General features: G+C 39.8%; 1 protein-coding gene across 7 annotated transcripts in view; it reads right to left on the reverse strand.

The window, feature by feature from the left end:
• Positions 1-653, reverse strand: part of WDR33 (WD repeat domain 33) — a 95,180-nt gene extending 94,527 nt beyond the window's left edge. For all 7 annotated transcript variants that reach the window (XM_045826046.1, XM_045826045.1, XM_045826047.1 and 4 more), the window contains exon 1: positions 487-653. The gene's annotated coding sequence lies outside the window, so the exon portion shown is untranslated. The remainder of the gene's footprint in view (positions 1-486) is intronic.
• Between the last annotated feature and the right edge of the window lie 11,490 nt (positions 654-12,143).

The raw sequence follows: 12,143 nt of genomic DNA on the forward strand, positions 1-12,143 counted from the left end.
TACCGATTACAAACCACGATAATATCGAAGTTAAACCTTCTGCCCTCGCAGAGATTTTTGCATTAACTTCCCGTGACCCCTTAAAGTGTAAAGACTTAAACCAATCATTCACAGCCACACTCCGTTCAACTCTAAGCACAACCCCTTGCACTCCCGCCCCAAATCTGCTTAAACCGCTTCCCTCCTCCAAACTTCACATCCTATCCGCGGCCTACCCTACACCTACGTCTGGTCGCCACCAGTCGCCAGTGAGGGCTGTAGTCCTATCATGCCTTGTTTTCCTGGTCTACAACAAGCCTCCAACCACGTCCCCAAATGCTCCAAACAGCCTTAAACAATCCTCCCGACGTCGAGTTTCCCTGCTCTTCCTACCTGTTCCCAAGCGCCCCGCCAGGCCTCCAAAGCACGCAACGGCCGAACTTGAAAATGGCGGAAAGTGCCCTCGCCTGCTACCGGCGAGATGTCCTGTGGCACCGCCTCACTCACCTTCTGGGGCGGAGCGGAGCTCTCAATGACTGACGAGCGAAGAGCTCCGGTTCACTGCCGGGTGTGTCCCTCCTGTGGGCCTCCTTTCTCCGCACCTCTCAAAACCTCTCCTCCAAAGGAGCAGCCGCCATGTTCCTCTGGGAACTACCGAGCGCACGCCCTTGCGTCAACGCGCACCGACGTACGATTCTACGTTACGCGCGCCTGGGCCACCAGGTTCCGTAGGGCTCGACCTGCGCATGTGCAGAGATGAGGGGCCGGACTTGGTCAGAGCCCTATGCGGCCTATCAGAGCGTATCCTTTGTTGCCTCTAGAGGAATGTTGGCTCTGCTTTGGGAGGAGGAGAGAAGCCAGGAAGTTTGTCTGTGTTGACTGTCCACGTTGTGAGGCAACCCTGAAGCAAATTTGAAGGAGAATTTTGTTCGGTATTAGGTTATATGGCCAAACTAACGGGAGAGTCAAATTGTGGACAAAGCATTTGACCTTGCAAAGTCTTTTAAAATGGTGTCTCATACCTGAGAATGTAAATGAAAGCCCCAAGGTGAGTCAAGAATGCAGCTACCCTATGTGATAGTACTTCTAGGTTAGAGTCTATAGCCCAAGAACTAAGTAAGCCCTATGGTATAACCACTTTGGAAAACTTAGAGTGTGTAAGAAGCCACACAGCAATTACACTACCGGAAGAATATAGCCACCAAAGAAGGCTTGTACAAGAATATTCATACCAGCTTTATTCATACAACCAAACAATGATAATCCAGATGTCCATCAGTACTTGATGGTAAATAAACTAGGGTGTGGTTATACAATGACCAGTGTAGCAATAGAAAATAATTCCTGATGATCACAAAAACCTGGATGAATATCACGGGTGTTGTTAAATCAGGCACAAAAGAGCACACTGGATGATGGAATTTATATGAAGTTGAGAATAAAACTTCAAGCAAGCCGTCTTCTAAATTTTGGAAAGTAGTATGGCAATATGAATCAAGAGTCTTAATATAATTGTCTAACCACTATATTGTACATTGGGAACTAATACAAAATAATGTTGAACGTAAAATATAATAAAAAAATAAAAAAAATTTAAAAGAATCTTTAAAATATTTATTGCTTTTGACCCTAATCCTTCTTCTAAAAATCTATCCTAAGAATAGTCTGAGAAATGTGAAAAAGAACTATCGACATACCTGTTACTGAGGTAGTACTGAAGATAGAAAAAAAAGGAATAAATTTAAATGCCCAACACCAGACAATAGTGCATCATACAACAGAATACTACACAGACATTACAGAGTATACAATATAAAGTTTTAATAACATCAGAAATGCTTATTATCTCATTATAATGGGATATGAATATCAACAACTGTAATTACAGAGTCCAGCCCAAATAACGACCCCCCTTTCTATATTGTTGTTCTGTTAGTTGTCCCAATTTTCCCCTTTGCTCTCCCCTGCCCCACCCATCCCCCCACCCCACGACAGTCAATCCCCACTCTGTTGTCCATGTCCATGAGTCATTTATGCTAGTTCTTTAACCAGGCCTTTCCCCTTCTTTCCTCCCTCATCAGCCTTCCCCTTCCCTTCTGGTTCCTGTCAGCCTGTTCCTTGTTTACATGCCTCTGGTTCTATTTTGCTCATTTGCTCATTTTGTTCATTAGGTTCCACTTAAAGGTGAGATCATGTGGTATTTTTCTTTCACTGCCTGGCTTTATTTCACTTAGCATTAATACTCTCCAGTTCCATCCATGCTGTCACAATTTAATGCCCCTTTTTTATTATAAAATCTTTCATTACAAAATCATAAGCATGTAAATAACATAACAATATCACACTCAAGTACACCATATGAACATTTTGGGTGAAATGTTCAGATTAAAACTATAAATTATTACATTCATATTATTATTACCCTACCAATCACTCTGAAACAGGCCTTACTTCTGCTGGAACATGTATGTATATGTAACAAGAAATAGCTAAGGAAATAAAATGGTGGGATTATGAATGACTATTTCCTTCAAATATCTGCATTTTGCTTGTGTAATCGAGGGAAAGGGGTTTTGTTTGTTTTTAAAAAGCAGGTTACTGACATTGTATGTTATTTTGTATTAAATTCATTTCTATTTGTTACCATTTACAATATCCAACTTCTTGTCCATTGCTTAACATCACACATCACTTAGGGAATCTTCCTATTTTTCCATTTTTTAGATGAGACTTGGAAACCACTGGGTGTTGTTAATAAATATCACAACCCTAAAACTCCCCAGGTATCAAGAGTTTAGTCTTCCTTTTTCCCAATTCCAGAAAGACAGGAATTATCAAAAACTTGGAGGCAACAAGCAAAGATTTGGGAAAGCAACAATTTTACTGCAGGCTACTATTGAATAACAAAACTTGAATAAACGTTAAAGATCTTCCTGACTTTATTCAATGATTCATGAATTGGGCAGCACCCTATCTAGAAGACAGAAAGGGACTTCAAGGAACTGTGGAAAATCAAAGATTTTATAGGCAGAAGGGAGCAAGAACAAGAAAATTATAACAGGCAGAAAATCAGATTACTAAAGACAAAGTCACTTTCCTTTAGAGGATAACAAGGGATCTATGGTGCAGATTACCTTGTTAGTGCCTGATTGACTGATCTAACATTCCATTTGGGTACAGCCAAAATTGTAATTAAGTCTTGGTTTGGGGGTGTGGAGTATAGCATAAGTGACTCCATTTTGGGACTGTTGTCTTGCTTTTAACACTAGGATATGTGATTGTGTATATCCCCTATCCCCTAAAAAAAATTATGATGGAGATGGCAGAGGGAGTAGCAGGAATCAGTTGTATGGAAGAAATCATTACTCAATCAACCAAACCACTTATTCATACAACAAATAGATACTGTCCTGCATTTCCTCTAACTTCTGGGCACAGAATAAACCAGATCCCAAGGAGTTCCTTGTAGGACAAGAAGCAATTCTATTTATATCTGGTAAGTGTAGGGATAGGCAGGCAGAAGCCCTGAAGGAAATCCAGAATGGCAGGCAGGACTTTCATGGACTGAAGAGAGGAGAGGGGTCAGAAAGGTTACCCTAAGGAGTCCACCCTTAATTTGGGTCCTAAAAGTAAGATAGAGAAGTGATAAGAAGTCTATTCCTAGATATAGCTATAAGTAGTAGGGAAGGCATTCAAGTATATTTAATTGTCCTAGGGGTCCTTGAAAATCTTTAAAATGTGCTGAACTGGAGCATCATAAAATCATCATAAAATGTTACCATAAAAATGTATTGTATCCATCCCTTACCAGTGTGGCACAGCTAGTTGGGCATTATCACCCACTGATGTTTCTCTCCTTTCTCCTTCCCTTCACCTCTCTCTAAAAATAAATTAATAGCCTTCTGGCCAACATGGAGGTGTATGTAGATACACTTTGCCTTCTCACACAACCAAAAGAAGGATGACAACAAATTTAAAAACAAAAACAACCAGGACTGCCAGAAAATTCAACTGTATGGCAGTCTGACAAACAAGGAGTTTAAAAAGAAACATTTATCCAGACTGTCAAGAGGGGCAGAGACAGGGAGCCAGGACAGAGAGAAGAAGCAGCAAAGTGGCATCTGGAAGACTGGGCAGGCAAGGTGGCAGCTAGCAGTCCAACATTCACATGTGGATAAACTGAGAGGAACAACTGGGGAGCAAGACAGACTGTGCAACCCAGGGTTCTAATGCAGGAAAAGAAAGACTCAAAACCTCTGGCTATAAAAAAAACTGTGGGGGTTGTAGCAGTGGGAGAAACTCCCGGCATCAAAAGAGAGTTTGTTGGAGAGACCCACAGGGTCCTAGAATATACACAAACCCACCCACCTGGGAATCAGCACCAGAAGGGCCCAATTTGCTTGTGGGTAGCATGGAAAGTGACTGAAAGCCAGCTGAGAGCTGAGCAAGCAGCATTGTTCCCTCTTGGACCTCTCCCCCAAATACATCGCCACAACACAGACAAGTGGGTTGCCCTGGCCTGGCGAACACCTACGTCTCTGCCCCTTGCAATGTATCAGCTGCACCAAGACAAAGAAATGTGTCCCAAATGAAAGAACATATCAAAACTCCAGAAAAACAACTGAGTGATGAAGTCATATCCAACCTATCAGATACAAAGTTCAAAACACTGGTAATCAGGATGCTCACAGAAATGGTTGAGTGTAGTCACAAAATAGAGGAAAAAGTGAAGGCTATGATAAGTGAAATAAAGAAAAATATACAAAGAACCAACAGCGAAGAGAAGGAAACAGGGACTCAAATCAACAATATGGAGCAGAAGAAAGAAATAAACATTCAACCAGAACAGAATGAAAAAACTAGAATTCAAAAAAAATGAATAGAGGCTTAGGAACCTCCAGGACAAGTTTAAATGTTCCACCATCTGAATCATAGGGGTATCAGAAGAGAAGAGGAAGAGCAAGTAGTGGAAAACTTATTTGAACTAATAATGAAGGAGAACTCCCCCAATCTGGTGACAGAAATAGACTTCCAAGAAGTCCAGGAAGCTCAGAGCATCTCAAAGAAGTTGGATCCAAGGAGGAACACATCAAAAGCACATCATAATTACCTTACCCAAGATTAAAGAGGAGGAGAGAATCTTAAAAGCAGCAAGAGATAAGGAGACAGTAACCTACAAAGGAGTTCCCATAAGACTGTCAGCTGACTTCTCAAAAGAAACCTTGCAGGCAAGAAGGGGCTGGAAAGAAGTATTTGAAGTTAAGAAAGGAAAGGACCTACATCCAAGATTACTCTATGCAGCAAAGCTATAATTTAGAATGGAAGGGCAGATAAAGTGTTTCCCAGATAAGTTAAAGTCGGAGGAGTTCATCATCACCAAGCTCTTATTATATGAAATGTTAAAGGGACTTATCTAAGAAAAAGAAGCTCAAAACTATGAACAGTAAAATGACAACAAAGCCACAACTATCAACAACTGAACCTAAAAAATAACAAAAACAAAAACAAACTAAGGAAACAACAAGAATAGGAACAGAATCACAGAAATGGAGATTACGTGGAGGGTTATCAGTGGGGAGGGGGTAAGGAGAGAATGGGGAAAAAAGGTACAGGGAATAGAAGCATGAATGGTAGGTACAAAATAGACAGTGGGAGGTTAAGAATAGTAAAGGAAATGTAGAAACCAAAGAACTTATATGAACGACCCATAAACATGAACTAAGGTGAGAGAATGCTGGTGGACGGTGGGGGGTGGGATGCAAGGCAAGGGGGAATAAAGGGGAGAAAAAATGGGATAACTGTAATAGCATGGTGAATAAAACTTACTTTTTTAAAAGTAAATCTCCACATATCACCTCCTCCTGAATTAGACTCTTTCTAAATATCCTCTTCTTGTCAACACTAAATGATGCACAGTTCTCCCTACTTTTGAAAGGTGAAAAAAACAAGCCTGCTCAAACCAGCAACAACAAATCAAAAACAGAAGAAACTGAAGTATCTAAATTAAAGACCAAAGAAAACAATGCATATCACTTCTTTAAATACAGTTATGATGTTTTGACAAAACGCAAATTCAAGTTGGAGTACTGTATACACAACTACAGTTTTGTTTACAAAGCAAGCCAGGGAGAAAAAGAACATTGAACCCCATTTCAGTAGGCCTAGGTCCAAGTCCTGGTCCTGTCACCCTGTGAACCCATGTTGGCCTCCATGGCCTCCATTACAATGCTTGTTAAAGAATTTTAGGAGCACTTATCAAATAAGTTCCCAGACTATGGTTTGCCCTTGTCTTTGAGTATACAAATGTGTATACAAATGCCACTTAATATTAAAGCTTCATCTCACTTGTGTCCTAAATACTTTTCTATCACCAGGAATTCCATTGATCACATAGTCTTGGGATCATGTCTTTTCTAGAGTTCATATCTGACCTCTGTAATTTACTGACTGTATAATATTGACTTTTCTGAGTTTCAATTTCTTTCTTGGTAAAATGGAATAATATGGCTCAGTCTGCAAAATAAATCGCAAGTCTGACCATTTCTTATCTCCACTGTTGTTATTCTAGTCCAGAGACTATGCCTGCAGTCTAGTTTAAAAAAGCTTTAAGGTGTTTTTAAGGTGTTTTTAAACAAAGCTAAAGTTATGTGACAGAGAGCACATGTAACACAAAAATTCTCTGACCCTTTACAGAAAGTTTGTTGACCCCTGTTCTATCCAAGCCATGTTTGCTTAAACTATTATAAAGGCCTCCTGTTTCACTTGCTTCTCTTTTTCATCTCAGTTTCCCTCCCACCTAACTCCAATCCATTTCCTACACTGCAACCAACAATGACCTGTTTAAAATAAAAATCAGATCTTATTTCTCACATAACACTCTCCAAATAGCTTCCCAATGTGCACAGTATAAAATCCAAACTGCTTTCTCTATAATCCAGGTCTGCTAGCATCTGCATCCGCAATCTACTCCTGCTTGTTCCTCTAATTTACTAAATTCTAACCACTTAAGCTAGTTTTCTTTGCACCCATATCCCTCCCTCCACCCATGTCTTTGTCTTTAGCATCCTTTCTCCTGATCTGGAACTCCTTTTTCCGCCCTAGATTTTCCTACCCGTGGCAGCTCAAAAATAAGCTCCTAAAAGAGCCTATCCCCAAGTATCATCTCTAATATGGCACATGTTCCCAGACTAATTTCCTTAATTGCTTTTTCTTATCTGTTTCTACCTCCCACCCCAATTAGAAGAGACCTCCTAGAACCTTCTCATCTTGCTCTACTTTTTTAATCCCAATCTGCATGGTGGGTACTCAATAAAATGTGTTGAATGAATGGTCAGATATTGAGATTATTAATAAGAGCATTAGAGAGCATAAGAGCATAAGGGCCTGTCTTAAGAGTGTTTTAAAAATTTTCCCAAGGTTTGTGGTGAAGTTTCAATAAAATATATAAAACATTTAACATTTAACAGTGCCTGGCTGCAAACACCTGAGCTCAATGATGGCCTGTCCTCACTCCTCTATTTTGAATACACATAGGCCTGGGAGTTAAAACACCTGTCCATGTATGCATGTACATACAGTGAGAGAAAGAGAGAGAGGAAAGATTCCTCAAGGAAGTACCCCAAGGCCATTCCAGTTACAAAAATACTAAACTTTCATAAGGAACCTCTGAACACCCCCATCTCCCCAAGACCTCACCATGATCTGGCAATTAGAGGGTTATTGCTTGACAGCACTAAGGCCAATGGCCCCTGGGTTGTTGAATATTTTGAAAACCACCTCTACTTAAGGAGAAATAGAAACTGGAAACACAAGTTTCTGAAAAGCTGAACTCTGACTAGACCCTGAGAAGAATCCCACTTTGGCCAAGAGTTGACTCTGTGCAATCTTAGAGAGGGAGCTAAGTGACAACGACAATGACAATGATGATGATGATGATTTAAACCAGCCCCCACCCTTTTTTTTTTGCCTTGACTGGTGTGGCTCCGGTGGCTGGGTGTCACCATGCAAGGGAAAAAGTCCTGGTTTCGATTCCCAGTCAGGACATATGGCAGGTCTGGGGCCAGGTCCTGGTCAGGGCACCTACCAGAGACAACCAATTGATGTCTCTCTCCCTCTCTTTCTCCTTTCCCCTCTCTCTAAAAGTAAATAAATAAAATCTTTTTAAAAAATAAACAAACCAGCCCATTTTTGTCCAAGAACAGGACATATTGATTATGTTTCTGTTTTTATATTTCACAGAGGCATGTAGAAATTCTAGCCTCTTCTGCTGACCTTAAAATGCAAATAGAGATGTTTAAAGCTGTGAGTTCCAGATGGAAGAGCTATGGTTCCCCAAACTGTGAGTTTACTATAAAAGGCAAGTGGGTAACTAGGAAGGACAACAGTGGGTTGGCACCATACTGCGAGGCATTGAAACTATGCTGAAGTTTTCTTGGGAGCCCTTGGTACAGCTGAGGTCAGTTGTTTCTCTCTATCTGGGGAAGACCATCCTTAGCATGAGTCAGCAGAGATGAGCATCCAGAGTCCATATGTCCATAAGTGGAAGGACAGGTGGGCATTTGGCACTTTTCTGTTCAAAGTGAAGTAAACTGAGCTTGATTAGAAGGCGAGTTCAGTTCTCAAATGTCCCTTTAGGTAGTACAAATGTTTACCTCTTTTGTGTTTGTTTACTCAAGTATCTAATTTTTACTTTAAGTCAAATAAAAAATGTTAAGTTTTATACATTTTTCCAGTTTATATTTTATATATTCTATAGATAAAATTTTACATATTTTTCCAGATTTAACTGACATTTAACACTGTACAATTTCTTCCAGTGGTGTGAACTTTTAAGATCTACTCAGCAACTTTTAAGTATATAATACAGTATTATTATCTGCAATAACAATGCTATATATTACATCCCAAACACTTATAACTGGAAGTTTGTGCCTTTTAACAACCTTCACCCATTTCCCCAAACCCCTACCCCAATCCCTTACACTGGCAACCACCAATCTGTTTTGTTTGTAGGAGTTTGTTTTTTTTAGATTTCATATATAACTGAGATCATAATATTTGTCTTTCTCTAACTTATTACACTTAGTGTAATGACATCAAGATCGATACCTTGGTTGTAAACCATTAATTTCTGAACAAAACTCACTTATTTAATAGGTTAGTAATACTCTGTGGACAAGTGACCATAACATGCTATGCCATTTCTCTATTAGAAAAAGTGTGCGAATCAGCTATGGACATAGAGCTTTTTCTGTATTCAAGATATTTGATATAGAAGGTAATTTTCAGAAATGCAATCACTAGGTTATATTGGGAGATGCTTTCATTTATATAACCCTCCCAGGAACCTCTTCCCTCATCTGGAACACCACTTCCACTAGCTTGCCCCTCTGACCATGTGTTCCTCAGAAAACTGCAATGTTTTTACAGTTCCCATCTCTACAGCCACAACCACACATGGGCACCAGACACAAAACAGACTGTTTAAAGTTCTTCCTGGGATTTCTGAATCTGGGTTCAAGAGAGCTTGAACCAATCCAGGTGACACAATGTCAAGACAATGAAACTCAGGAGCAGTCAGAAGCCTATTCTTTGTTCTGTGGAAGAAGGTAGGCAGTAATGAGAGAGTGAAATTAACTTAAAGAGATGAGTAAAGACTAAGAGAAGACACACAGCATTTTTGTGCCTGGTTCCAATTGTTCCTGTATTCCTGCCCTAAGGTTTGGAAGTTCAATTTTCTTTCAATAACTCCCTCTTTTTGTACTTTTGTTTGGTTTGTAGCACTTGTAATAGATTCATATATATAGCCTCCAGGTTTTCCAATCTGACTACATTTCCCCCATTCATTCAACTTCCCACTCTCCAAAATGACTATTTCATACATCTCTTCTCTCAAATTGCACTTTCCAGTAACAACCTGTTTATTGCACTAGCACTGTCAAGATTATGAACTGTTCCATTCTAAAGCTTGGAGACACAGATATTTCATAAAATAAGCACATGCTCTGTGGATAAAGGATAGCTGGGCCCACTAGACACAAGGGATATCTGTAGTTAAATGAACCTAGTGACACTTGTCTTTGCAGAATGAAATCTAATTAGCCAACATGCATGCCCTCTGTGTCCACATTCTCTGCCTTCCTTTCTACTAAAACAAATGGTCTCTCTGCTCCTATCTTGCCTTTCCATTTAGCTAATGGATCCCATTTCTTCTCTCTTTTATAGGCTTTGTTCCTGAAGTTTCCTCTACCATACATACTAAATGTCTCAGCTTCCTGGGTCATTCCTATTAACAGATGAATATCCACAAGTATTTTCCATCTCAGAGAGAGCCTGTTCTGACCCCTTGTCTCCCCTACCAGCTCCTTTTCCATAGCTGTACCCCTTCATACAGCTTCCTACCATCCTTCCCTATACAGCTACATGCTAACCTTCAGGCCCACTATCCTTGTTTCTCTCAAGTTCTTTCCCACCTTAGGGACATTACATTTCATATTCTCTGATCCATAGGTTCTGCTCCAGACTTCACAGGGCTGTCGCTCATTCAGGCCACCTCAGAGAAGCCAACCTAAAGTAGTCCTCTCTGTCACTCAGTTGCTACCTATTTTTTTCATTCATTCATCACTATTGAATATTACCTTGTTTACTTCATTATTTCCCCTTATTAAACTGTAAGCTTCCTGAAAGCATCTTGTTGGCCTTGCTTGTCTCTGTATCCTTGGAGCCTGGAATAGTGTCCAAGAGACCTATTAAGTGTTTACTATTTATTTATCCAACTAATAAAACCCATGTAAAGTATAGCTGAGATGCAAGTGGAGAGCATAAACAATTAAATCTGCAGGGAGTTTAATGGAGTTGAACAGAGGAAAGGCTAAGTAGATTCTTTTTTAATTTATTTTTATTTAAAATGTCAATGTACAAGAGAAATACCTATTGGCTGCCTCCCACACACCCCTGACTGAGGACGTGGCCTGCAACCCAGGCATGTGCCCTGACTAGGAATTGAACTGCTGACCATTGGGTTTGCAGGCTGTTCACAGGCCAGGCTCAATCCATTAAGCCACACCAGCCAGGGCTATATTTCTTTTTTAAAATTTTTTATTGAATTTATTGGTGTGACATTGGTTGATAAAATTATATAGGTTTCAGGTGTACAATTCTACATGTCATCTGTATATTGTATTGTGTTCACCAGCTATGTCAATTATATTTCAATAAAGCTGTTTAAAAAAACTCTGGATACATTAGGCATAGCTGAAGAATCAGTGATTGAATAGATTTTAGGAAATCACTCAAAATATATCATCAAGAGATAAAGAAGTGAAAAATATGAAAGAGATTCTGGGAAAGAGAGAGAATAAGGAAGTCAAATATCTAATAAAAGTCAAGAAGGAAAGAAGAGGGACAATGGAAAAGAAAATGCAGGAAAATGACAATGACTAAGAGCTGTCCCAAATCATAAAAAACACAAACCCACATACAACAACAGCACAGTAGTTCCCAGAGAATAAGTGAAAACAAATCCATCCCTAGCCACCTTGTGGTAAAATTATAAAACACACACAAAAAGAAAGTCATAAAATCATGACAACATTAAAACTGTCAGATTTCTTATCAGCAAAAATAGAGATCACAGGACAATGGAATAATAGTATCTTCAAAGTACTCTGGGGGAAAAACATATTTGACCAAAGAAAGGCTGAGAATGTTTACCTTCACAATCTAATTCAAAGACCTACCAAAGGAGGGTCTTTGTGAGAAACAAAGGGAGGATGGAATGAGGCAGGAAACACCACTGAGCAAGTAAATTCATAAATATGTGGGCAAATCTATGCATTGACTATAAAACAACTAATATGTGTGCGTTGGAAGTAATTTAAAACAGGGTCAAACAAGTCCTGGACAAAAATAGCATGAAAGGGGTATGGAGGTTTGGAGGTTGACATGTGATTAGAATTAAAATATGCTATGGTGCCTGGCTGGTGTAGCTCTGTGGATTGAGCGCGGGCTGTGAACCAAAGTATCGCAGGTTCGATTCCCAGCCAGGGCACGTGCCTGCGTTGCAGGCCATGGCCCCCAGCAACCGCACATTGATGTTAAAAAAAGAAGAAAAAAACTATGCTATGGTTATTGTATTACTTAGGAGGGTAAAGACTTCATTAAGA

Source organism: Phyllostomus hastatus, unplaced genomic scaffold, assembly GCF_019186645.2.
Source record: "Phyllostomus hastatus isolate PE091 unplaced genomic scaffold, TTU_PhHast_1.1 phas_scaffold_60, whole genome shotgun sequence".
In the NCBI taxonomy this organism is placed as follows: Eukaryota; Metazoa; Chordata; class Mammalia; order Chiroptera; family Phyllostomidae; genus Phyllostomus; species Phyllostomus hastatus.